The sequence below is a fragment of the Molossus molossus genome, unplaced genomic scaffold (genome assembly GCF_014108415.1).
Source record: "Molossus molossus isolate mMolMol1 unplaced genomic scaffold, mMolMol1.p scaffold_m16_p_13, whole genome shotgun sequence".
Lineage (NCBI taxonomy): Eukaryota > Metazoa > Chordata > Mammalia > Chiroptera > Molossidae > Molossus > Molossus molossus.
The window spans coordinates 54,485,241-54,511,043 of NW_023425348.1; the positions used below are offsets into that span (position 1 = coordinate 54,485,241).

At 53.7% G+C, this 25,803-nt stretch overlaps 1 protein-coding gene across 1 annotated transcript in view; it reads right to left on the reverse strand.

Annotated features, from left to right (window-relative positions):
* The window catches only part of GALNT18 (polypeptide N-acetylgalactosaminyltransferase 18), a 326,286-nt gene that overhangs the window by 13,775 nt on the left and 286,708 nt on the right, over positions 1–25,803 (reverse strand). The gene's annotated exons all lie outside the window — the stretch shown is intronic.

Sequence of the window (25,803 nt, forward strand, 5' to 3'; positions counted from 1 at the left end):
TGGCATAGTATTTCTTAGAGGGCCAGACAGCACATATTTTTTACTTTGCAGGTGTCCTGAGAGGTCCCCAAGACCACCGCTGGGTTTGGTGATTCGCTAAGAGCACAGGACTCAGCATATGACTGTACTCCTGGCTCGGTGGAGCAGGACAGTGAAAGGACACACATCAACGCAGCACAGGGAAAAGCCACACGGGGCAAAGTCGCGAAGCCAGGCACAAGCTTCCCAGGGTCCTCTCCCAGGTCACACAGGATGCGCAGAACTCCCCCGGCAAGGAGCTGAGACAACCTGTGTGAAGTGCTGTTACAGACAAATCGCCCAGGGTTCTTACTGCGGGCTCGTCACGTCGGCAGCCTCTGCCTGGTACGCAGGAACATTCAGACTTCCAGAAGCAGAGCAGGTATGAGCATAAACCATATGGCTTACAGAACCAGCTTAGGCACAGTGAGCTACTCTCACTGAAAGGGTTAGTAACGTTTTAAAGAGTGAAGGTAAAAGTTTGCGAAAGGTGGAAACTGTGAAAAATTGTGTTGCTTGCATGACCTCTGCTCAGCCTTCTGCTGAGTACGGATAAGGATTATCTGGATTATGCGCAAGACAATGAATCACCCAGCAGACGCAGGAGGAGATACCAGACCAGTCCAACTGCAAAGTGGACAGTGGGCCATGCAGAATACGTCAGCAGGAACTGCCGGAAGCTAAAAGTAGAGTATATAACCGACACCCCAACTGTTGTTGGAGGCTGAACCTTTCTCGGCTCAGCCCGCCTGCACCCAGGCACAGGCAATAACGCCGTCTTGCTCTCCGTTGGCCTTGCGTGTGGATGTGACCTCCCGCCGGCCCAGGCCTTTTACTCGTCAGTGTGGGAATGGTGGGAACCCTCTGAAACCCAAGCGCCCGGACGCCAGTCGAGGCCCTTCCAGGGCGGCACAGCGGTGCTAGCTGTCCTCTGCACGGAGGGCCGCACGGTCTGTGACCGGCTCTGTCACTGCAGCGCGAACGCAGCCACCACAGCACAGGCTGCCTTCCAGGGGTGCTCTACTTACAAAAACAGGGTCTGCCTCGTGGGCTGCAGCCTGCCGGCCCTGGCGGAGAGGAAAGCCACGTGACCCTTGGCCTTCAACGTTTCCGGTCACTGCCCCAGCAGTGGTTCCCGGCAAGGGCTCCAAGTGGGCGGCTCTGTGAGCTCCCTTCACATTCTTTTTTTTTATTTTTTATCCTCACCTGAGGACATTTTTCCATTTTTTGTTCAGGTAGAGTGGGAGGGAGAGAGAGGAACAGAGAGAGAGAGAGAAACATCGATGTGAAGGGACACATCGAGTGGCTGCCACCCGCACAACCGACCAGGGCCGGGGACAAACTGCAACCGAGGTACGCGCCCTTAGCGGGAACCGAACCCGGGTCTCTCAGGACCGCAGTCCGACGCTCTAACTGCTGAACCAAACCGGCCAGGGCTCCCTTCACATTCTTAAAGGAACCAGCACCGCCACTACGACTAGGCCTCTGCGCAAACCGAGGTAGCACGTTTCTCCGCTTTAGGTTAGAATTCAGGGTGGGCCCTCTTATTTTCTTGATCTATTCAAAAATTCTCACCGGTAAACATTTTTGAGTCATTCCAAATGGCAAAACGAAATATTTCTTGCTTTAGTTAAAGAAGGTGGTTGACAAGGACTTTAAAACATGGGTGCAGGGCATGGAGGAGAGTAAGGAAGGGGTGGTTCTTCAGGGCCACGTTCTTCCTGACGCTTGCAAGGCCAGGGAGGGGTGCAGAGATAGGCAGGGTCACTTCAGACCTAAGAGGAACCTCAGGCCAGGGTATAAGTCAAGGCCCCAACAGGGAACATACGGCAACCGCCAAGGATGTTGTCATAAAGGCACAACCCTCAATGGCATGAGTGGGGTGCCAGGGCACCACAGGGGTAGTGTAGTTCCCTGGGGATGCCAACATGGAGCTGGGATCACTCCGAGGCCCAGCGGGATGGAAGGAGAGAGCAGCTACCAGAACACATAAAGAAAAGTTACGTAGAGAAGGCTGACTTGAGAGAAGACTCAGGAGGAAGGTTTGGGGACAATGGTGAGTGGTGGTGAATAAACACCCCGACTTCACCCTCCTGTCCCCACTCTGTTCTTCTGCTGGATCCGCCCATTGGCAGAGCCCATCTGGAGGCCAGAACATGGCAGCCCGTTGAAACGTTCTGTAAAGTTGGGCTCTCAGAGGAGACGGAGCTGGGTCTGGAGGGACAGATGGAAGGATCTGCTCTCTCAGGTAATGTTACCAGTTACCAGGTTTGGCGAGTCCACAGAAATAGACATGGAAATTACTGAAGTTTTTACTGATTCTTCCCATTAGAGAGGCGAGGACCTCAGTGACCAGGCTCTGAGCAGAGGCCGAGCGCAGAATGCCCGCTTCAGTGTGAGCAGACACAGAGGCGAGCGGAGGCCATCCCCCCAAGTGGGCTTTGCCTCAAATCCTGATCCCATCCCTGTGGGGCCTGGATTTCCAGTTGACCACTACACAAAGCTGATGACTTGCTGTGATTCCCAGTTTATTCGAATTGAGGGAGAATTTGATAACTGATAAGATTTAGGAAATTAGCAGATACAGGTAAGCATCTCATCCATCCATCCATTCACCCATCCACCCAAAAACAAATTATCTGTAACTTGGTTCCGAGAACAGAAATGAGAAAGCTATGACCCCTTTCCTGGAGGATCCAACAGCCAGTTGGGGAAACTAACGTATTAGGAAATAATGGTCCTAATTACACGAATATAAGTACGGTCTTCGCTTCGTCCACTCGCCTACCCCGACTCTTGCTACTTTGAGAACAGAAATGAAAACTCAGCACCCCCAGAAAGCCTTCCCTGAATGTGTAAAGGTGTGGGCCCCGGCCCGCCCCCTGGGCTTCCTCCCACACACGCACAGCCCCCTCTGCCCTTGGGATGAATGCACCATGCTCTCTCTCAGGACAGAGGGTAGCTCTTGATCAGCGTGCGTGCCAGGACCCAGCTTTCTCGAGGCCCAGGAGCAAGGCCAGGGCAGTCAGGGAGCCAGTCACTGCCCCCTCCTTCATCCCAGCCCTCGGGCCTGGCTCTGGTCTGCAGGGCAGGCTCCGCAGACACAAGCAGCCACCCGGGTAGTGGCTGAAATCAGTTTTACCCACTTAGCTGCTCTGAAGTGCTTGGGGAGATGCTCCAGAGCTGTGTGCACTTTCTACCTAGAACAGCTGTCATCAGAGCTGTTTATTGCTCCAGCGTCTGGGGAAATCATAACAGGGACAGACAGTTCTTCTTTAAAAAGCCAGCAACAAAGTGCACCCCGAGCTGTGCAACCCCAAAACCGGCACATCAGAGTGAGACTCAGCACAGAGGTTCTCTCAGGCGTCACCGGGACACCCCAGAAGCCCAGCCAGCAGTGGACTGAGCCAATACATGGCCTGAACACACGGAGAAGAGGGGACACAGTCTAGTACAAGATGCCCCGTGAGTGCCTGTGGGCTTGGCAAGCACAGCTTCTGAGCGACGGGGGGCCTGGGAGGTGTCAGGAGGAAACGACCTAGAACTGTGGTTGTCAACAGGGTGTGGCTTTGCCAATCGGGATATTTGACAATGTCTGGGGACATTTTTGGCTGTCATGATGGGAGTAGGGGACAGGATGCTACTGGCATCGGGGGGATAGAGGTCAGGGATGCTGCTCAACCTCCTACAATGCACAGGACGCCCCCCAGCAGAGTGGTCCAGTCTAAAATGTCAGCAGAGCTGAGGCTGAGAAACCCTGCCTTGCACTGCTAATAATAAAAGCCGAGGTTTTTTTTAGCTCTTACTATGTGTCAGACAAAATAACTTATAAGCTTTATCCCACTGAAGCCAAAGAATAACTCCATGAGACAGGTGCTACTGTTATCCCCGTCTTGTGGATGAGGAAACCGAGGCACAGAGACGTTAAATAACTTGTCCGATGCTGCACAATTGGAGAGCAAGAGCTGAGACTCAAGCTGAGGCAGTTTGACTCTAGAGCCATCCGTGACCTCTCACCTCACCTGCCTCCCTCCCTCAGGTCACCAACTCCAGGTCCACCAACCAGGCTGGAGCGAAAGAGGCTGGGAGGCCAGCCTGGAAGCTTCCACTGCGATCCCTTCGAGCCACGAGGGGGGCTGGCCTGGGAGTAGCGGTGGCTGGAGGGGTTTTACTAAAAGTCCCGTGACACAAGATGGTGCAAAGTCCTGAGCAACATCCCTCCTGCAACCCACATGGAAGACGGAGGGCGAGCTGCCGTCCTGTGCGTGGATATTTTGCACCCCCACCTCCCAGCACAGAAGCGACATCCCCAGCCACGCATCTCCTCCTCAACCGCAAATGATTGGTTCCGCTGGCTCTCCACAGCCCAGACGCTTGGCAGGGCCGCAAGCCCCAGCGAGGCATTCATGCTGATGCTCAGAGAAAGAGACCGATCATGGGCAAGGTGAGAGAACAAACATCCCTCCCAGGCCTCACACCAGAGGCAGTTTCCTCTCCCTCAGGCCGGGGCCAGAAGTAATGGCGAACAGCTAGGCTGGACAGCAGCCGGGGAGCCCACGGCACCCCATCCCCATGCACACTCGAGCCCTCAGGGCCTCAGAGCCCAGGCCAGGCCAAGACCCCGGGCTGGAGGTTCCTCAGCATCCCTTCTCTTCCTGGGAGGCGTGGAGAGGGGCCCTGCCTCTCGGGCTGAGGAGTGGCCTTCCACAGGCTCCTCCCCTCACGGGGCGGGGTGGGAGGCTGCCTCAGGAGGGGAAGGGGGACAGGAGGACAAATATGTATACACACTTATTTTTTATCCTCACCCAAGGATATGCTTTTATTGATTTTAGAGAGACAAGAAAGGAGAGAGAGAGAGAGTGAGAAACGTCAATGTGAGAGAGAAATATAGATTGATTGTCTCTCATATGTGCCCCACTGGGAACTGAACCTGCAACCTAGGTATGTGTCCTGACGGGGAATCAAAACGGCAACCTTTTGGTGCACAGGACGATGCTCCAATCAACCACACCACCTGGCCAGGGCCAAACGTATTTCATATACCAGGACACCAGGCCTCTGCTAGGGACTCTCCTCCACGCCTGTGGGCACCTGCCCGTTTTAAGGATGGAAAGCAGAGGCTACGAGGGTTTGAAAACCTCACCAGGATGCACACGTAGACAGAGCTCTCTCCTTTCCTGCCTGGGGTGGTCCCAGGGAAGGCTGAGGGCCTAGCAATTCAGGGCCTGCATCCCGCTCCCCAGGTCAAGCAGCCCAGAAGCGTTCCCCAGCCCCTGGCAGGGCCCCCTCAGCCTGGGCTGGAGCTAGGGCACCACCTCCAGCCCTGTCCCGAATCAGCTCGGGCACGGGGCGTGGCTCCCTGAGAAACACCCTGAGCTCATCCTTAAGAACCAGTGACGTAACTGCCATTTCCACCAGATGATTCACACTGAGCCCTGGGAGCGCCAAGAAGTGGGGTTCAGGGGCCCCTGAGAGCAGTCAGGCTGGGGAGGGCGGTTTTTGGGGGGCCGAGGGCCCTCTCCCAGCCTAATCTTGGAAGACCTTCTGTCTTTCTTATATTTGCCTTTCATATAACATTTTGTTCGAACAAAAGGTTACAAAGAGTGGAAGGGTACCGGAAGGTTACAAAGTGTGCAAAGCACTCTCTGGATTGGGAGGCACCGTCCAGGAGGGGACCTCGAGGCGGGGCAACCCTGTGTTCGCTTACACCCACTGATGGGACCTGTAATCTCAGACCAATGGCGTTCATTGCTTCCAGCCTCCACTCCGCCATGTCTGTCAGTGTGACCAAGGTGCACCTTTTCCAGTCACTCAGTCCCTCTTCCCCCCGGACTTCTGTAATTGGTTCACCGGAGCCCCTGTGGGAGCTCTGGAGCCGTCCCCAGGCTGAGATGAGGAAGCTGGGACAGCCCAGGGAGAGAGGAGGGGCCTCCAGGAGGGAGAGGGGAGGGGCCTCCAGGAGGGAGAGGGGAGGGGCCTCCAGGAGGGAGAGGGGAGGGGCCTCCAGGAGGCAGAGGGGAGGGGCCTCCAGGAGGGAGAGGGGAGGGGCCTCCAGACAGCCCGGGAGTGGAGCCAGATGGGGCCGGTGGACTGCTCAGCAATGGAAACACCTCAAGGCTCAGCCAGGGACCAGGTCTCTTCCAAACAATGGCGTGTAGATTCTGAGCAGCTATTTCCTCCTTTGAGTGATGTTTCCTTGGCAACACTGGCAGCCGATCACCTGGGGCCTTGAAGAGTGAGGCCTCCTAGAGACATCCAGAGACTCCCCAGAGCTGGGGCGGCAGTGGTGGGCTCTGGTAACACTTCCTCAGCCTGGAGAGTGGTGGGGGGGCAGGGGGGGTCACAGCGGGACACCCGTTACAAGAGGTTCTAGAACCTACCACAGGGAGAAACAATCCTATTTTCAGGGTGCTCTCATGGGGAAGTGACTCGGGTTGAACCAGCCTCCTCGTGGGTCATCTCTCTGGACATGCAGAAGGCATGTGTGTCCCAGAGGACTATGCCAGGCCAACCACGCAGGAAGAGCCCAGCTCTCTGCAGATGGGAGGGACACACCAGGGAGTGACCGTCTAGGGGTCAAAAGTCACACAGAACAAGGTGATTACAAAGTGTGAAAATAGGGGGGCTGAAGGCGAGGCCAACCTGTGGGCTGGCCGACTGCAACAGGGTGGGCTTCCTGGACCCGGAAGAGAAGGGAGATCAGCGAGCAGATGAAATGGGGAGGACGGAGGAATCGGAAGGACACAGCCTCAAATGCAGTCAAGTAAGGCAGTACTCCACCTTGGCTGCACATTTGAATCATCGGGGGAGCCCTACAAGCCATAAATCACCATCACAGGGGCTGGGGCCTGGACATGGCATTTATGCCAGTGATTCCATTGTGCAGCCAAGGTTGAAAATAGCTGTAGGAGGGAGACTTAGAGCAGCCCAGGGAGGAAATGCAGAGACAGCACCTATGACCTCCTGGGTGCCAAACCTCTCTCTCACTGTGGGGGGACAGCTGGAGCCCCTATTTGCGGAGGCATTGTCTCTATGACTCTGATGAGGGTGGCCAGCAGGTTGGGAAGCACCACTGTTTAGGACAATGGTTCTCAAAATGTGGTCCCAGCATCATCTGGGGACTTAATAGAAATGCACATGTTTGCAGCCAACCCCACAGACCTACTGAAGCAGAAGCTCTGAGAGTAGGGTCCAGGGATCTATGTTGTACCAAGCCCTCTGGGTCAGTCTGATGGAGGAACATCAGAGCCGCTGGTCCAGGAGAAAGGTGGCCTTCAGGACCAGAGAACATGGGCCTCCAAGTCAGGTGGGTCTCCACTCTCACTCCCTGGCTGGCAAGCCACGCTGAGCCTTGGCTTCTGTCTGTAAAATGCAGTGTGAGGACTGAAACATGGATAGCTCCTGGTCTGGCCACAGGAACCGCGGGACGAGAACAAAGCAGGCAGGGACAGAGGTGCTCCGAGGAGCGCAGGAGACCCAGGAGGGCAGGACCAGCTGCCCTGCCTCCACCGCCCTCACCTCTGTGGCCCTGTCCTGCCTCTGACTGGCCAGGAGGCCTGGGGGTAAGGATTCATGGAAACAGCAGGCAGGCTGAGGGCATGGCAGGGGTCAGGGGGAAGAAGCAGAGCCTTGCTTCATTAAATTTCATTAGCATGGTGGCTATGACATCTAAAATCTGTGCTAGTAATGGGCTCTTGGTCCCCTTTACCAAGAACGAGCCACTGCTGGCCCTTCTGCAGTCAGGGCGGGCTGATTTAAGGGTCTCGTTACTGGTCATTAACTGCATCCACACGAGAGGTCAGTTTCCATGCTGAGGGCTGCAGGGCGCGGATGTTAAATCAGGAATGAAGGGGAGTCGTTTCCAAAATGATCTATGTTCACTAACCACGGAACCAGGTAGATAGGTACAGGGACTGGAAACGCTGATAAATGGTCTGCTTGCTGTAACTATGAAGGAGCAGAAATGTGGAAAGCCAGGTCCCTAGCTCAGGGCTCCCTCTGTGAGCCCATGTCCCGGATGCAGGGGGAACAGACGAGGCTAAGCACCAGGTCTGGCAGAGAGGGTCACAACGGGCACTCAGCCCACGGTCAGTAGTGGAGCCAGTGGAGCCAGCAAACACTCCGTTGTGCTGGACGCTCGGGTGCAGAGAGTAGCCAGACGTGCCCTCCTTGGAGGAGCTCTCCACATGGTGGGGAGACAGTCACGCTGAAGGGTGAAGGGACAGCTTTGTGGCCAGGCTTAGAGCAGACTATGGAGGTGGGGAGGCAGGGGGAAGATAAAGCTGGAGAAGCAGCTTGGGGCTGAAGAGTCTGGACAGCACCCTTCTGGAATCTGGAGCTGTGACCTCTCAGGTCACCTGTCCCTCTGCTTATTAGCACATCTGAGGGGTTCTCAGAGTCCTTTGAGTCAAAAGCATTCAAGGGTATTGGAAAGTGTGCTCGTCCTCAAGGTGACTCAGGCCAACTCTGCAGGCCTGTGTGCAAGAGTTCAGTTGTGGGCCTGCAGGGCGGCAGGAAGAAAAGCAGAGCTTTGGACCGAGGAATCATCTTTGAACAGAACACAGTAGAAAGGCTAAGCTAGGCTTGACTCTGTCTCCCACCGTGCACCTGCACCAGGCTGCTGGGGATGGAGCCGCTGCTGGGCACTGCCATCAGGCTAGGGAGTTAGATTCACAGCTGTCTGCGAGTTTTCTTGTTTCATTCCAAGCCTTGTGCCCATGGCAGGTGTCAGCCATCTCCCCATCACTGAATGGGGGCTTGTTTGCAGCCCAACCAGACGGATCAGCAACTCTAATCCGCCCTTGCTGTGTCTCCTCTTCCTGTCTCATTCTGAGTTCCAGGTATCCCCGGGGTCCAGTGTCTCCCTGTGAGCCCCTCTGCCCCAGGAGAAAGCCAGGTGACAGGGGTCACCCTGGGCTTCTTGCATGGAAAATGAGGGTTGAGCAGCAGTGAAATGGCACCGAGAGGCCAGAGACAAACCAGATGAGATGGCTGCAGGATTCTTGATGCTGAGAGTTTTATTTGCTTTCTGGTAACAGCGTTTTGCCTCTCCCTGGCCGTAAGGGTAGGCATGTTTCATAGGCTGGCCAATCAGAGAACCCCCTTCCTTGACCCAGGGATTGGTTCCAGGATGAGAATGTGATCTGCTCGGGGTCCGAAACAGTCCTTCCTGGGAATTTTCTGTTTGTGCGATCAAGCTGGAAGGCTCCAAGCCCAGAGCTACCTATTTGCCTTCTTCCTCAGGTGAATCAGGGAAGGAAGCCCCTTTCCCCTTAACTGTAGGAGAGACTAAGATATGAAGGGAACCGGAGTCAGAAGAGAGACAGGGCCCTGACCGATTTGGTTCAGCGGTTAGAGCATAGGCCCACAGACCAAAGAGTCACGGGTTCGATTCCAGTCAAGGGCACATACCTTGGTTGTGGCTCAGTCCCCGGCCCTGGTTGGGGTCATGCAGGAGGCAACCAGTCGATGTCTCTCTCTCACATCGATGTTTGTCTGTCTCTACCCCCATCCCACTCTATCTGAAGATAAATGGAAAAAAATATCCTCAGGTGAGGGTTAAAAAAAAAAAAGAAGGGAGACAGGGGTGTGGGGTGAGTAGAGAGAAAGAGAAGCTACGTTCAAACCCAGAGCTAGACATGGACTTGTCAGTTACATGAGACGATAAAATTCCTTTGGCATTCAAGTTGGCTTGAGTTGCGATTCTGTCACTTGCAACCAAGAGTTCTGACTGATCCAAACATACAGGAGAAATTTCCAGAACACCAAAGGGGTGAGGCAAACGGTTCACCAAGTCATAGAGTCCAGTGGTCCGTACCTCAGGGTGAATGTAGATGACATCAGGAGAGACAGCGACGAGGCAGCTCCGCAGCTCCGTGCACCTGCAGCGCTGAGGCAGCTGGGGCTGCCCGGTCCCTTCCTTCACCCTCCACCCTCCCTTGGAGTCTACAAAATGAATCACCCCAGGTTTTCTCTGTTTTTCACTTAAGCTACCCAAATTTGTTTTAGTTCTTGTTGTTGATAGTAGCCCCCTCCCCTGAGAAATCTCGAGCACCTGCTCTCAGGCTGCTGGGTCCCACTCAGGCCCCTCTTTTGGAAGGTGCTGTTCGCCTGCCACCAGCTGTGCCCACTCACCGACAAACTGCTAAGATGGAGTGTGTCAAGTGCACCGAGGGAAACACGCCCTGACATTCCTCTTTCCCAACCACGACAGCCTGCCAACTCTGCAGCGTGTGGCAGTCCCTGCGGGCTCCTTAACTGCTGAGAGGCTGCCCCGTCCTCTGAGGCCCCTTCTATGCCCCCCTCCTTGCTGAGCTACTAACATCCCCTCATCCTCAGGGCCAGGCTTGGCCCCGTGTCTTTAACTATGACACGTGAGTGGAGAGGCAGGGGTCATTTCCGGTCAGAGGCTTTAAGAGCAATCTTGTGATCCACCATCGGACTGGCAGTGTCCCAGATGGGGGCTGCTCCCTTGGTCCCAGAAAAAAGATGAGATGACAATGCGGCCACTGAACCACAATGACCACGAAGCATGAGCAAGAATCAGCATTTCCTGTTTGAAGACACTGCGACTTGGGGATCATCGATCTAAGCTGAATGATGACAAGCTGAATGATGACGGCATTGGTACTAGGTAAGGAGTGGTGCCAACCCTCAAAATATGGGTCACCGACTCTAGGGCCAGAAAGGGCGTGGCCGCTGGGAAGACGTGACCTCTTTTATGCAGGGCGAGACATTTGGCAGAACATTGCCTGCGGTAATTGGGTCGGATGAAAACATGGCAAAGGAGCTGGGTTTTAGACAAGCGTGCCTTTGCTACTGCCGGCTGCTTCTGACAAGACGCTGCGGGAGGAAGAGAAGGTGGGAAAGTACTTGGACATGAGGGTGACTGAGCAATGTGTGTTATTATAAGCCACTTGGATTTTGAGGTCATCTGTTACTGGAGCGTAACGGGGCCTGAGTGGACCGACCATTCAGCTATGCTCCCTCACCAAGTGACCCCACAAAAAGGAATCACGAGAGGGGATGCATGCTCTTAAGGAAAAGGACAAGGGAACCGGGAACTACACACCAAGGAGACGTGACCTAGTCAGGGTAGAGGGAGGGGTTGGTTCAGGAAAGACTGACTGATCTAAACTGCCTAATTCTAGTTCCCACCCGGAGTTCATTCGCCGTGTGACTAGAGACAATTACTTGGCCATTCATGCTTGTAACTTCCTCTTCTGTAAGAGCAGGAGGCACTAATGGTACCTACCACGTAGGGCTGTCAGGGAATTGTACGGTCGTGGTGTTGGCTAGTGTCAGCATCAGTGATATTCTTTTAACACTGGTCTCTCCCCATTAGGTTCCAAGTTCCCCGAAGGTTTATCTTGCTCACTGTTGTATCTACTAGCTAACCCACTCCTTGATGCACACATATACTCGTAACGTTGGTTGGTTAAATGAGCATGTTAACAAGCTATACAGGGACACCGAACTTCAGCTCAGAAGTCCATCCAGGCTCCTGCCCTGGTAACTGTTTCATATCTCTTACTCGGACCCCCAGCTTCTCTCTGCCCAAGTTTGGACCAGTGTCTTCGACGCCACCTTCCAGAGAGCCCTGAGGAGTAATAGCTTGGATAGAATAGGAAACCTCTCTGTGGCACAAGGCTCTCAACATTTACCCCCAGGACACAGTCTGTGCCAGGCCTAACCCTTATCTGGCCCCTGTGAGCAATGAGGGGCCTCCATCTCTTGCTGGCACATCACAACCATTATTCTGCACTAAGTAAAAAAGAGCTTAGAACGTTCTCAGGGATTTGAGGGTGTGCGCGAGCATGTGTGTGCATGTGTGCGTACAAGTATATATGTGTACATGTGTGTGCATGCATATGCGTGCATGCACTATATGTGTGCATGTGTGTGCGTATGCACACATGTGCATGCGTGTGTGTAACAGAGATTCTAACATAGCATCCGTGGGGTCTGGACTCCTCAGCAATCTCCGTGAGCAGAAAGATGGAGGAGAGAGTGTGGTGATAAAACCTGCCGGTTAAGATCCAGCAGGGAGAAGTCAGCCCAGAAAAATAGACTTCGTGTGGATGAAATACTGGCGCCTGGTTCTGATTTGTAAATATAAATCTCCTTATTTTGCCTGTTCCAAAACCAATGCTAGCTCCATCTCCCTCTTCCCTGGGAAGAAGGTCCAGCTCGTGTCTTTACGGATGTCATGGACCTCAGAGAGCAACGCCAGAGGGATTGCACCACGACAGAGAGAACGTTAGCAAACTAAGGCCATTCTTTGTAGGAATTTCTTTTCTTGCCATACCTTGGGTGCTCAATAAATATGTTTGGGTGAATAAATGAAGAAATGAACGAGTGACTAAATGAAATAATACTAAGTGAACATATGGTAGGTTATAAAAACTGACAGATTTTCCCAGCCTTGCATGCACACCACTGTGCAATGTAACTTTGTTGCCCCTCCTTCCAAAGGAGTCTACTTTCTGTCCTCTGGGGCTGGGCTTGGCTGTGTGCCTGACTTTGGCCAACAGCAACATTTCCACAGCAAATGTGACACAAGCAGAGACCTGCGAAGCACTCACACAGTAGCACTGGCCCTTTCTTGCTGCCCTTAGAAGCCGGGCTCACCACCATGCTGAGAAGCAGCCTGGGCGAGCCTGTTGCCTGACGAAGCCCAGAAGTTCCCTCACTCCAGCTGCCGGCGGCCTCCAGAAGCCGACCCATCTGGCTGACCAGCAGCGGGCTACAGGTGCCTGGGTGAGCCCAGCCGAGGCTTGCAGAAGACAGGGCCAGCCCAGCCCAAACTGCTGACCTACAGGCTCGAGCTAAATACATGGATGTGTCGTTAAGTTACAGAATTTGGGGATAGTTTGGTGTGCAGCAAACATGTACTGTTCCAGGTGGCTCATTTCACAGCTGTGTTTGTAAAGTATACGACCCAGAGTGCAGGTGCTCAGCAAATTGCTGCTACTTTTCCCCCTCCTGATCGAAGAAAATAAATAATAATAATAATAACAATAACATTTCCCACTTAATGAGCTCTTACTAAATGTCAGGAATGCTAAGTGCTCTACAAATACACTTATTTAATCCTCAAAATAACTCCAAATAAGTGGGATAATAAGAGCTGCATTTTTAGAGGAGAAAACAGAATTAGAGGTGAATGCAAGGGTAGCAAGTGGCAGAGCTGGGAACTGAACTCAGGTCACCTGACTCTAACCGTAACTCAACCACTACAATACCTCACTTCTTCCTACCCCTTCTGTCTGCACCCCCACTCCTGAAGGGCTCCTCCCACTCTGCTTTGACTCCACCTATCCTGGGATTCCTTTAAGGTCCAGGTGCAGGAAGGACGCCTCCAGGAAGGCCCCCTGACCCCTCAAAGTCACCATGGCCCAGCCGCTTTTCTCCTTGGCCGCTGGGACTCTGCTCCCTTCCCTGGCAGAGTGGAGTCTCCACAAAGCCCTGGGGATGCTGGACTACATGCAGTGTGACGTGTTGGGGGGACAGTTCAGTTGTCCGGAGGACGAAACAAGCTTTGGAGTGTTTGCTTTCTCCTGAGCACAACGCTGGGAACCAGGGGTGACTGCAGTGGTCGCAGCACAGAGACATGGGGGTTCCCCCAACCGCTTCTGCCACTTCTTCCCCCAACCTCCCAGTTTCCACCAGGCCTACACGTGCACATAAAATTTGATTTCTGTTGTCTTTAAAGGGCTTTCTCGTCTTCTCTGAACTCCCGCTATGCTCTGTTCTCTCCCTGGCTCATCTTCCTTGTTTGCCCTCCCTCATGAGCCTTCCCCTGAGTCTTCCGAAAGGGTCTATCAAACTCGCAGGATCTTCCAAGGACAGCCCTTTCTATCCAAAAGGGACTCCTCCGGTCCCTCCCGAAAAGGCTCCTCCTGGAGGTCAGGGCCACTGTGCCTGCCGACTCTGCCATCAGAGACACCAACTGGAGCTGACACTCCTCTCCCTGCAGGGCCCTCCTACGCCTCAGCACCCCCACCCCCGTGGAGACATCTCCTCCTTAAGCCTCCTACGTCAGACACTGCCCCGTCTGCCCACTTGGTGCCCCTCCCCCTGGGCATCCCAGGCACCCTGCCTCCTCCATCGAGGTCTGACGTGGGCTCTCAGCTTCCTCTCCATTCCACTGGGCGATACTTCCGGGTCTCAGACAATGAATGACCCAACCTGCACCGTGGCCTCTGTTCAGGGAGGGACACTGGGTTCCACCTTAGCCACCCACACGCAGACCCCAGCTTTTAGTGCCCAGAATGCAGGACCCCTGAAATCCCATCCCCCATTCCCTACTCTCTCAACCGGTTAATCCTGAGGGCTCACTCCCTTACTTCCCGAATGCCTGCTCACCCACCGAACGGAGACCTTTGGAATAATAACCTTTCTTCCTTTCTGCCCACACTTCCATCTCCTCCTGGCATCTCCACGTCTCCAGAAAGGCTGCTCCCAAATTCCTTCAGCTACCCCCTTGTCATCTCCTTCACGTCTGTAATTCCTCAGTCTTTCTGCCTTCGGTACTTCTGCAGCCTCGTTCGCCTTCTCCACACCTGTTCCCTGGTCGTTGGCTGCTAGCCAAGAAAATCACAGACCTGGGCAAGTGAGACCTACCACAAACTCCGGGTCCTCAACTGCACCCGGGCCCCTCCACACCCCCTTCCAGCCTGTGCGCTGAGCCAGATCCCGTGAGCAGGAGCAGGGTCCCTAACGCTCCTCTGCTCCAGCTCAACCAGACCCCTCCGGCTTGCCTTGCACCGCAGCCCGAAGACCCGTCCTCGCAAACCTCCCCCCCCCCCCCCCCCCCCCCGCCTTCAGGCCTCAGCGGCAGAAGGTCCCCTCTTGTAGTCCACAGCCTCAGACCCCATCCTCTGCTGTCCTTGCCCGGTCCCCACCCCCCGAATCTTGCTTCATTCTCTCCCCATAACCGACCTCCTTCTCTACTGACATTTTTCTCTCAGCTCCAAAACAATGTTCCCTTATTGCTTTCCTTATACACACCTTCTCTCCACTCCGCACCCCTTTCCCGGCCAGCCCCTTTCTCTACCCCTTCACAGTGGCCTCTGGGGGAGGAGTCCACACTCGCCCTCTCCTCACTCGCTTCTCTGGGAGGAGGTGCCCTTGCTACCATGTCCTCCCGAACACTCCACAAGTGCCATGGGTATCGGGGGGAGGAACTGCTCATGGGTTCCAGGATTAGGTGCCAGGGCAAAGCTTGCCTCCCTAGAACCCCTGTGGACACTGGATCAGTCCATTTTGTGATCATCACTTACAAGGCTTTGATCTTTCATGAATGTACTCATTCCTTTATTCATTATGCATTTATTAAGCATCTATAATGCTCTAGGCAAATATGATTCAGTGACTTCTGAACAGCCCAGAGTATTCCGAGGAGCTAAGGAGACTGCAGAGACGTAAATGTGTTCTGTAGCCCAGTTCTACAAGAATTAAGACCAGCAAGTCCTTTTTCCTGCAGAAAAAGATGTTATAAAATTTTCTTTATAAGCGTGTCCTTCACCCGCGCCAACCTCCCCTCCCACACGTGTTCCTGCATTTAATCGTGTATTTCTGAGCAAGAAAAAAAATAAAGCTGTTCTGGTGATTGATTTTGAGGGCCCAGAGCTGCTAAAATGTCCAGCCTAACACAGTGCTAACCTCAAGGACTCCACCGAAGCTCTGTGCTGGCAGGACCAAGGCACAGCGAGAGGCAGCTTTCGGCAGCGGGGACAGAGGCAGTGTGGTGACAGTGGAGTTGGCCGGGAAATCAAACCTAAGAGCCCGTTTATGTCCGTGATACATTCTGAACACAACACCCAGGAACTTGCTAGAAATAAACAAGCACATCCGTGAGCCGCCCTGGTATAAACACCATTCAGACATCCCCACTCAATGCCACCAGCCACTCCCAAGTCCCAGCGCCTGTTTCTGATGCTCCTTCCTTGTCGCGTCTCAGCTGGGGGTGGTCCCACCTGCTCTAGGGCACCACTGGACACTCATGGGGATGCCTGGGTCCCACACCGACACCATGGCTGCTCAGGGTCCCGGGATGCTAAACAGCTGGACTGAGTCGGACAGTCCCACACAATGAAGAACTGCCCCACCCTGCACGCCCTACTGAGCAACTGCACTGGGGCAGTGACTCACCTCCTGAGGGCCTGTGCTTGGGCAGCACAGCACTCCTGCCCTACCCCCTGCCCAGCTAGATGAAGGAGGCAGAGCCTTGGTGGGGCGGCCCTGGACCTGGGCTGCTCATGGGCGGACCCTCTCCTGAGAGAATGCTTCCAACTACACTCTGTCACTGGCCGGCTGCTCTCTGCGCTTTCCTGGCCGCAGTCCTTCAAGACCACAGTGAGCAGAGAGGGAGCCTCAGAAGGCTCCGAGGCGACTGGGCTCCCCCACTTGGTAATGCTGGGGCCCCGCTTTCTCCCCTGTGCCAGTGGGGTACGAGCGGTGCCTCCTCCCCAGGGCTGCTGAGACTAGTAACTGAGATTATACATGCAACGCATTTAGAAAGACGCTTAGGAACAGTAAAAAACAACAAACAAAAAACAAAAACGTTATCGTAAGCTGTTGTCAGTATTATCTTTAGGCAGACTAGCTAGCTCTTGAAAAGTGTTGAGAGGCTGCCCTGATCAGAACGAGAAACTAATACCACTGAGCCCAGTTCTGCGCCAGCTTTGGTACCAGCACACAGGGGTTTGCTGCTTTGAGCCCCAGCACCCACGCCCTGTTCCTGACTGGGACGCTGAGCCCCAGAGCGGTGAAGTGGCTTGTCCGAGAGAACAGAGCCAAGTGGAGATGTAAATCTGGCCCCCCTGTCGCAGGTCAGGGCCCCGTCCCCATGACCACAGAGGCCTGAGAAGCAAAGCTCTCCAAAGAATGCGGTGGAGGGTGAGAGGCTCAGCCCCTCTGGGCAGCGAGCCAGAACCATCGTCCTCGTTGTTGGTCCGCAGCGGTGCTGCTGACGACTGCTTCCCCCCAGCCTGTGGGAGCTTGATAAAAGCCAGGCGAGACCCGCTGCTTACCCCTCTAATCACGGAGTGTGGACGGGAAGGGTGGAATGAATAACAAGGCAAGCGGCTCCTTTCTTAGCCCTGAAGCTGGGGGAGCAGCCCAGAGTTCGCCACCACTCCATGAAAGAGAAGGTTACCACCGCGGCACTGACATCTGTGTGCCCGACACAGCCGTCCCCTCCTTCCGGGGCGCCTGCACCCCACGCTGAGCGGATGCATTGGCGCCACCGGCTCTGCTCCATGGCAGCCACCAAAAGGGATGTGGAGACGGGGTGCTTTCCAAAAGCAGGGTGAGAACTCAGCTGGGTGCTCACCTCACCCAGAGCTGGACTAGCTCCAGGCTGATGGCCACAGGCAGGTCCGGTGGGTGTCTGCGAAGGAGGGGGCCCTGGGGAGCAGCCAGGATCTCAGGGAGGCAGTGCTGGGAGAGAAAGCACCGGTATTCAGCCTGCCTGCCAGCCTCCAGCTGCTTCACCAGGAGAGGATGCTCTCGGAGGTGACACAGTGGCACCTGCCACTAGGTTCCAGGCGCTGCGGGTCTGCACCCACCACCTATTAGGAGGGGGCTAGGGTGCACCTTTATGTCTCTGAGCCAACATCTTTAAAGTGGGAATAAACCGGTAATCTGGTTTTAAGATGAAATTAATTGACATATGGAAGGTGTCTAGGGAGACTACACAATAATTATATATACACATATACATTATACACACATCATGTATACCAGTAAACAAAAATAATATAATAAAGTAACATACTCTGAAGTACGTTTTCAGTTACAGACATTTGAGGTAAAGGGAAGCAGGGTGCACTGTCCCAGGGACACAGCTAGTGAGCAGCAGAGCAGGTCTCACTGGGGCCCACAGGCCCAGCATAGGCTCGGACGGGGCTCACACGGCCCACAGGCCCCGCACAGGCTCAGGTGGGCTCACACGGCCCACAGGCCCTGCACAGGCTGGGGCGGGGCTCACAGGGGCCCACAGGCCCTGCACAGGCTGGGGCGGGGCTCACACGGCCCACAGGCCCCGCACAGGCTCAGGTGGGGCTCACACGGCCCACAGGCCCTGCACAGGCTGGGGCGGGGCTCACAGGGGCCCACAGGCCCTGCACAGGCTGGGGCGGGGCTCACACGGCCCACAGGCCCCCACAGTCTCCTCCATGCTCTCCGGCAGGGCAGTAAGGAAGGGGCAGGACTGCGGCTTCAGTAAGGAAACAATTCCGTCACTCAGCAGGTGCTCCCAGGCAGACAGCGTGAGTGAGTGCCTGAGCCCTGGGATGCAGGCAGGATGCAGCAGGCACCTGGTCTCCGTGGAGGCCTCAAAGGGCTGCAGGAGGAAGGGAACCACTTCAGCCCTGGGGTCCTGGGTCGGGGCGGGGGAGACATGCGTGCAGGTGGCCAGCCTCCAGTCCCCTTTATTCACCCTTGGAGTGACTTAATAACACCTACCATCACGCTCTAGGCGCTGTGCTGTGCTGTCACATACAGACCAGCAGAGCGCTCCCAAGCATTCAGTGGGGTGTGCGTTCATGTCCCCAGTTCACAGATTAAAGCATAACTGGGCACTAGCAAGATTAAGTCACGTGCCCCCGTCACGTGGGAGGTATGGGCAGAACTGGACTAGATCCCAGCCCTGCCTGACCCCAAGCTCGTGAGTGCCCTGTCACTGCCCTGGGTTCTCTGGAGCAAAATCTAACCCTCAGACATCCAGCCTGCAGGGTACACATGGACGCACCACAGGGAGGAGCTGACCAGCGCTGCCCGGAGGGCGTGCAGAGAGGGGCCAGCCCAGGCCAGCCCGCAGAACCGCCCAGAGGCGCCACTCACGCATCCCAAGGGAATGATGCCAGGCCATAGCTCAGAGGTCCATAACTAAAGATCCAAATAACTCTCTCTGGATTAGGCCCCAAACAGGGCAGGGCTGGAGGTAACCAGCCACATTTTCAGGGCTGGTTGAGGTTCCCCTCAAACTGTAACCCAGCCAGGGCCCTGCACAACATTCGCCAGCGGGTGCCAGGGCCATGCACCACACACAGCGTCGGGGAGGCCATAATCTCATTCGTCAGAGTCAAGCAGGAAACTCGGAAGTTTCACTAAACCTCACAGCCACTCAGTGCCTGGCACGCTAACTGATTTATAAATAAACGTCAGAGAAGTGGAGAAATCTCCCAAAGGTCACAGAGAAGTGGCTGACGATTTGAATTCTTGACCCACAGAGTAAAACTTTTTCAACAGTCTCTGAGATGTTACTTGAAAGATCTGGGGGTTCAAGTGCAATCCACGAGGGGCCTTTGCCATTCATGCAGGCCGAGCCAGGGAGGGTGATGGCGTCCTTGTGACCCCCAGTGGGGATGGCGTTTGTAGAGAAGGAGCATACAGAGCAATAGCAAGTGTGCTCATTCATCTCTTTCTCTGTATGTGTAGATGGATAGCCATGTAAGAACTTTAACAAATTAAAAAATGTTTCCAAAAAGCAAAGGTACCAAAGTCCATTTACAATTCCATACTTTTTTTTTTTTTTATCCTTACCGGAGGACATTTTTGTATTTATCTTCAGATAGAGCGGGAGGCAGAGAGGGAGGAAGAGCGAGAGAGAAACATCAACGTGAGAGAGACACATCGACTGGTTGCCACCCACACGACCTCAACCGGGGCCGGGGACAAACCGCAACCTAGGTGCGTGCCCTTAGCGGGAACCGAACCCCGGACTCTCCCGTCCGCAGGCCGATGCTCTAACCGCTGAGCCAAACCGGCCAGGGCCATACTTTTCCTAAACACGCTACCTGATCAAACATGGATTTCAGCTCTGGGTAAAACTAGAAAACTTCTTTCAACTCAGCTCTAATCTTTATACCTTGAGTCACAAAGCACTTTCTGAAGCATACACGTGGCAGCTTCCGTAACTCCAGAAACATTAGAAGGAACGCAAGTCCCCTGCATCTTCCTTCTCCTGCAGCCAAGAATTCACCTCCCTATGGGAAAAGCACCCTCTTTCTCCCGGGTCTTGTACAGCCTGGAAGCCTTGGGCCAAGGGAATGAGAGGGTCCCTAGCGCTGACCTGGCAGTCGTCTGTCCTTGGATGGGCTGATGAGAAGGGGCTGGGGCAGGAGCTTGTAAGTGGTTGCACGGTTCGAACCGCAGTGATCTAAGTACCTGCCTCCCTCTCCACACTGGGACTCCTCCAGGCCAGGGATCAGGCAACGCTGCCTTTGTCACAATTCTCGGCATAAAATAATACTCAGTGCATGTTCCTCGAATGAGCAAATGAATGAATGAGTGGGGGAATGAGTGACTGACTGAAGAGTCTGTGGGGAGACCCTATTGTATGTTTCCCCAGCAGAAGACATTTTCCGGGCTATTACATCAATTAGGACTAATATTCTCAGTTATTTTGAGGCTTGCTTGCAATTTGCTAATTTAAATAAAATGGTTACATTTACTTATTCATTCATTAGCATGTTTCCCAGCAGCTTCCCCTCCCTACTGTGGTTAGTTACACTATGCTTCTCCTACCCAGGGCCTTCCCTGACACCGGGGTGTATCACAACTACAGCAGAGAGAACTTTTTAAAGGAAATTTAAGCAGGATTTTTCAAAGGGTTCACAAGCAGCCGGGAACCCGGCCCCACTGTCCAGCCCGAGGTGTCTTTGGGTCCCTCGTGTCTCTGGGCTCTGTTGTGGGCCAGGTGACAAGTTGCTCTAAAAAAATCCACTCCTGTCACTAGACCCATTTGTTCTTCAGGGGAAACGCAACCTTCTAAACCCTGAGGACTTCCTGGCAGATAAGCCCTCGTGTGGTCAGTGAGTGAAGCTGAGGGAGCAACTGGAAGTCCGAGCACGGGCGCCCTTCCCAGTCCTGTCCTCGCCGGCGACCCGTGTTGTGACCTCAGCCCGGCCGGGTCACATCCCCAGATGCCGTTTTCTTGTTTTCTTACTTGTCAGGGGTGGAATAGATTTAAAAAATACTTAAACTTGTGTGACAGAGGCTGGGCTTCCTGGGCGTGCAGAAAACCCCAACTTGCCACGTTCGCTCGCCGTGTGACCAGCGCTGGCCAAAGACACGTGAGAGGACATCACGCGAAGCCCTTTTCGGCCAAGGCATGAGAGCGTTCCAGTCACGTCTTCTCCTCTGGGGCGTGTACCCCGAATCGTGCACCTCAGAAATCCTTTCGTTAACGTCCTAACCCCCAGCACCTCCAGATGTGACCTTATTTGGAAACAGGGTTGTTACAGGTGTCGCTAGTGGAGTTAGGACGAGGTCACACCGGCCAAGGTAAGCCTCTGGTCCAGTCTGACCGGCACCCTGTGGAAAGGGGGCTGGACACACGGGCTCACAGGGCGCAACCGCCACGTGAAGTGGGAGTGACGAGGAGCAGATCCTTGCCTGGTGCCTCAGAGGGATCAGGCCCCCCCGATGCGCCAATCTTGGATTTCTAGCCTCCAGCACCGAGACAATGAATTTCTGCTGTTCAAGCCACCCGGTCTGTGGTCCTCTGTTAGGGCTGTCCTAGGAAATGATACAGGGGATGGACGAACCCTGGCCAAGCACACGCAGTGTCCCCAGTATGACCAGCCCTCTTTGGCTCTCCCAGCTCACTGGGCAGGCCAGACTCAACAAATGGCTGTCACAGCAGAGTTCCTGGACCTCTCTGTTCCGGGAGATGCGTCTGCTCTGAGCCTCCTTACTCTGGCACTGACAGCTGTGGGCCCGGTGGGAGAGGGCCTGGTGTTCCCTGGACAGCCAGCTACATCAGGGTGCTGTGGTTTTGAGGACCACGTCTTTCAGACTTGCTACAGCTCACATCAAGACACTCATTTACAAAGCACCGCGGCAAGGCAGCTCCCGTCTTCCTGGCAAGCACAGGACGAACCACAGAATCCCAGGCCAAGCGCATTCCAGAAGCACAGAATTCGAGCTAAGCGGACTGGCAGGCTGGCAGAGCTGGGCCTGGAGATGGCCAGTCCGGCTTCCTTGCCTGCCAAGGAGAAGACAGGCCAGACAAGACGGATCCACGGTGCTGGAGACGAGGGCTGCTGTTCCCTTTGGGTGGAGGCGCCGACCCAGAGGGGGAAGGAGGAAGCCTGAGGCAAAGGGGCTTCACCTGGCTGGTGACGGTACAGTGTCCCCACACGTAGGACCTCATTGAGCCATACACTTTGCAGGTTAGAGTAAAATTATACCTCAGTGAAAGAGCAAAACTAAAGAAAGGCCCAGAGACAGTTAGGTGACATCACAGATGTGTGGCAAGATGAAACCTAGGACTCTGACTTCCTGGTGCCCTGCCCACTGCCCATCCTCCTACTCCACTGTGTTTTTGCTGCCACAGCAACTCAGTGATGCCAGACTATTGGTAGGCTTTGCCCAGGGAAGAAACCCGTGGCACATGGCACACGGCACACGAGGTCAAGGAAAGTCAGTCCAGAGGGATTGGAGCTACAACCTTCAGGGTATTTGTAACGGGCAAGGCTTAAGGAGCAGGATTAGTATTATCACTGTAGCGATACTAATAGCTAACATTTACTGAGTTCTTACTATATGCCAAGCACAATTTTAAACATTTTACGTGTATTAAATCCTCACAACAACCTTTATGGTATGTACCATTAGTGATCCACATCTTATAAATAAGAAAATAGGCCCAGATTGAAAAACCTGCCCAAGGTTATACACCTAGAAAGCTGACACTTGTAGTCAGATAATCTGGCTCCAGAATTTGTGCTCTTAACCGTAACACAGACTGTCCCATAGCGAACCATTTGCAGCGGGCAGGCGCCCATTGTGCCTCGGGGGAAACAGCCATCATTTGTCCAGGGTTCCAGATAAGCACCCACCCTGCAGATTTCCACGCAGATTTGTTAAAAGCAGGCTCCCCCATCGTCTCCTGGATCACAAGTATTGAAAAGCAGAGAGGGCATTTACAAAAAGACCAAACTACCTGTGACCTGGCTACCTTGATCCACACTCAAGAACAACGTGGGATGTTCTGAGCTAAACATTTAGGGGCCTGGCTGCATCAGGCATCAGAGAAATGCAAATTAAAACCGCAGTGTGATCCCGCTACGCACTCACTACAATGTCTATAATTTTAAAAACCAGGTAATGCCAAATGTTGGCAAGGCTGTAAAACAAGCAGAACTCTAATATGTGGGTGGTAGGAGTGAAATCGATACAGCTAACTTGGAAAACTGAAGTATGTTAGTTGGCTCTGGCTGTCATAACAAAGTCCCACAGGTGGGGTGGCCTAAACAACAGACATTTATTTTCACACGGTTCTAGGGAGTCCAAGATCAAGGGGCTGGCCCAGGTAGTCTGCCAAGAGCTCTCCCCCTGGTCACTAACGGCAGCCTCCTGGCTCTGTTCCCACGTGGCAGAGACTGACCGAGCCCTCGGTGTCTCTTCTTCCAAGGACCCCGGTCCTAAAGGATTGGGGCTCCACCTTTACGACCTTGTATATCCTGTGTTACGTCCTTGCTCCAAATACAGGCAGGATGAGTGAGCACGTCAACATATGAATTTTTGGGGTGACACAATTCAGCCCACAGAATTCTGCTCTTGGCCCCTCACCCCCCAAATTCATCTCCTTCTCCCATGCAAAATACATTCATTTCATCCCAGCAGCCACCAAGGTCTTAACTCATGCCAGCATCAAGTCCACAGTCTCCGGTCCACAGAGCTTCTAAATCAGAACGCGTACAACTTAAGGTATGATTCATCCGGGGGCAGAATTTCTCTTCAGCTAAGAACCTGTAAAATGCAGCACGTTATGTGCTGCCAACGTATGATGGTGGGGCAGGCACCGGCTTGATGCTCACATTCCAGAAGAGAGAGACTAGAAGGAAGAAAGGGTTGATGGGTCCCAGGCAAGTCCCAAAGCCAGCAAGGCAAATTCCATGATTTTAAGGCTCCGGAATGATCCTCTCTGACTCAGTGCTCGCCCTCCAGGCCCCGGGGGGAGGGGGCAGCATCATGCCCATGGCTCTGCAGGGCTGCCCACCCCTTTGGCTCTCGAGGCTGGTCCTGCCCAAGGTCTCCTCTCGCTGCTTTGGCCCCACCCAGGGGCACCTGGCAGGGCCCCCGGCCCACTGAAATGAGAGCGGCGGGCCCACCGCTTCAGGAAGCAGCCTCACCCTCGGACCCGTGGTGGGGTGGCAGAGTGGTGACAATCTCTGCATGCCTTCAGCTCCGCCCTCCCCCTTTCCTCAGAACAGAGCCCGTTCACAACCGAACAGCTCTACGGTGCCATCTCACAGACGCCACGAGTCCAAACGCCTTCCTTCAGTCGGTCTCATTGTCTCCTTAATGCCAACTGCCAGCGTTTCTGCTGGTGTAGCCCGTCTCCATCGGCTTCTGCTGCCGAGACGGCCGATCAAGTCCACGAGTCCCACCACGATCTCGTAGTCAACTGGGTGTTCAGTCGCACTTTTAGTGTTCTCTTTAGAACAAGCTTTCTTTCTTTTTTTTTTGCAATATGGATAGGCTGAGAATTTTCCAAATCTTCAAGTTAAGGTGAAATGAAGTCACTGCTCTGATAGGATTAGTGTCCCTTTAAGAAGTGACACCAGAGAGCTCACTTATTCTCTCTCTCCTTGCCACATGAGGGCCCACAGAGAAGGTGACCCTCTGCAAGCCAGAAAGGTTCTCACCAGACATCGAATCAGCTGGCACTTTGATCAGAACCCCCAGCATCCAGAACTCGGAGAAAATACATTTCTGTTTAAGCCGCCCAGCCATGGGTTTCTGTTACCGCAACTCCAGCAGACTGACACCCGCAGGTCTACTAAAAGTGAGCCTACGTCACCCTGTGACCCAGTGATTCAACTCCGAGGTGTAAACACAAGAGAAAGACTGTCTATGTGCATCAACAGACATAAACGAAGATGATCACAGCAGCAGCATTCAGGATACCCCCGCACTGCCAACCGCCCACGTGTCCATCGGCAGTAGAATACAGCGAGTATGGTATATTCATAAAATAGATTACTAGGTAGCAATAAAAACGAACTAATTACAACTACATGGAACAGCATAGATGAACTTTACAAATATAACGATGGAAGGAAGAAGCCAATATGACAAAGCATACCCTATATTCTGTGTATGTAAAATTCAAAATCAGACGACAATGCCCTTTTTCTTGATCTGGGTGCTGGTTACATGCGTATGTTTGCTATGAAAATATGTTAATCTGTATGTTTATAATTTGCCTATTTTCTGTGTGTTATGTTACATGTTGATACAGGGTTTACATAAAAGTAGTCACCCATTATAAAAGTCACATCACTGTAATAAAGAAGAATGAGTTGCCGTAGTGCGTGGTGTGAGGACAGTGTGACACGCTGACCTGCGACTGGCCAGTCAGTGATGTCACAGCAGCTCAGCAGCAACACCAATGCGGCGGTGGAGAGAACAGGGGACAGTCTCAGGGAAGTGCCAGCAGAGCCCCGGGGGACACACACGTCATCGTGTCCTCCAGTTGTGTGTTTAGGAAGGTAACCACTCTTTTAAACACTACCTTGGAATTTCACAAATATACATATCTTCTATACTAAAGTATCTTTTAAAAAAATCATTGTGCACTTCTGGAGGTAAGATAAGTAGACTCCGAAAACGGTGTCAAGTGGGAACAGTTAGTCTATGGTGTTCTTGGTCAGTGACTGTCCATTGCAATAAACCATTTCTCTTGCCTGCGTCCTTGACATCCTTTGGATATCTGAAACCCAGGCTAAGAATGGGGAATTCTTCTAATTTTCCTGGTAGCTGCTT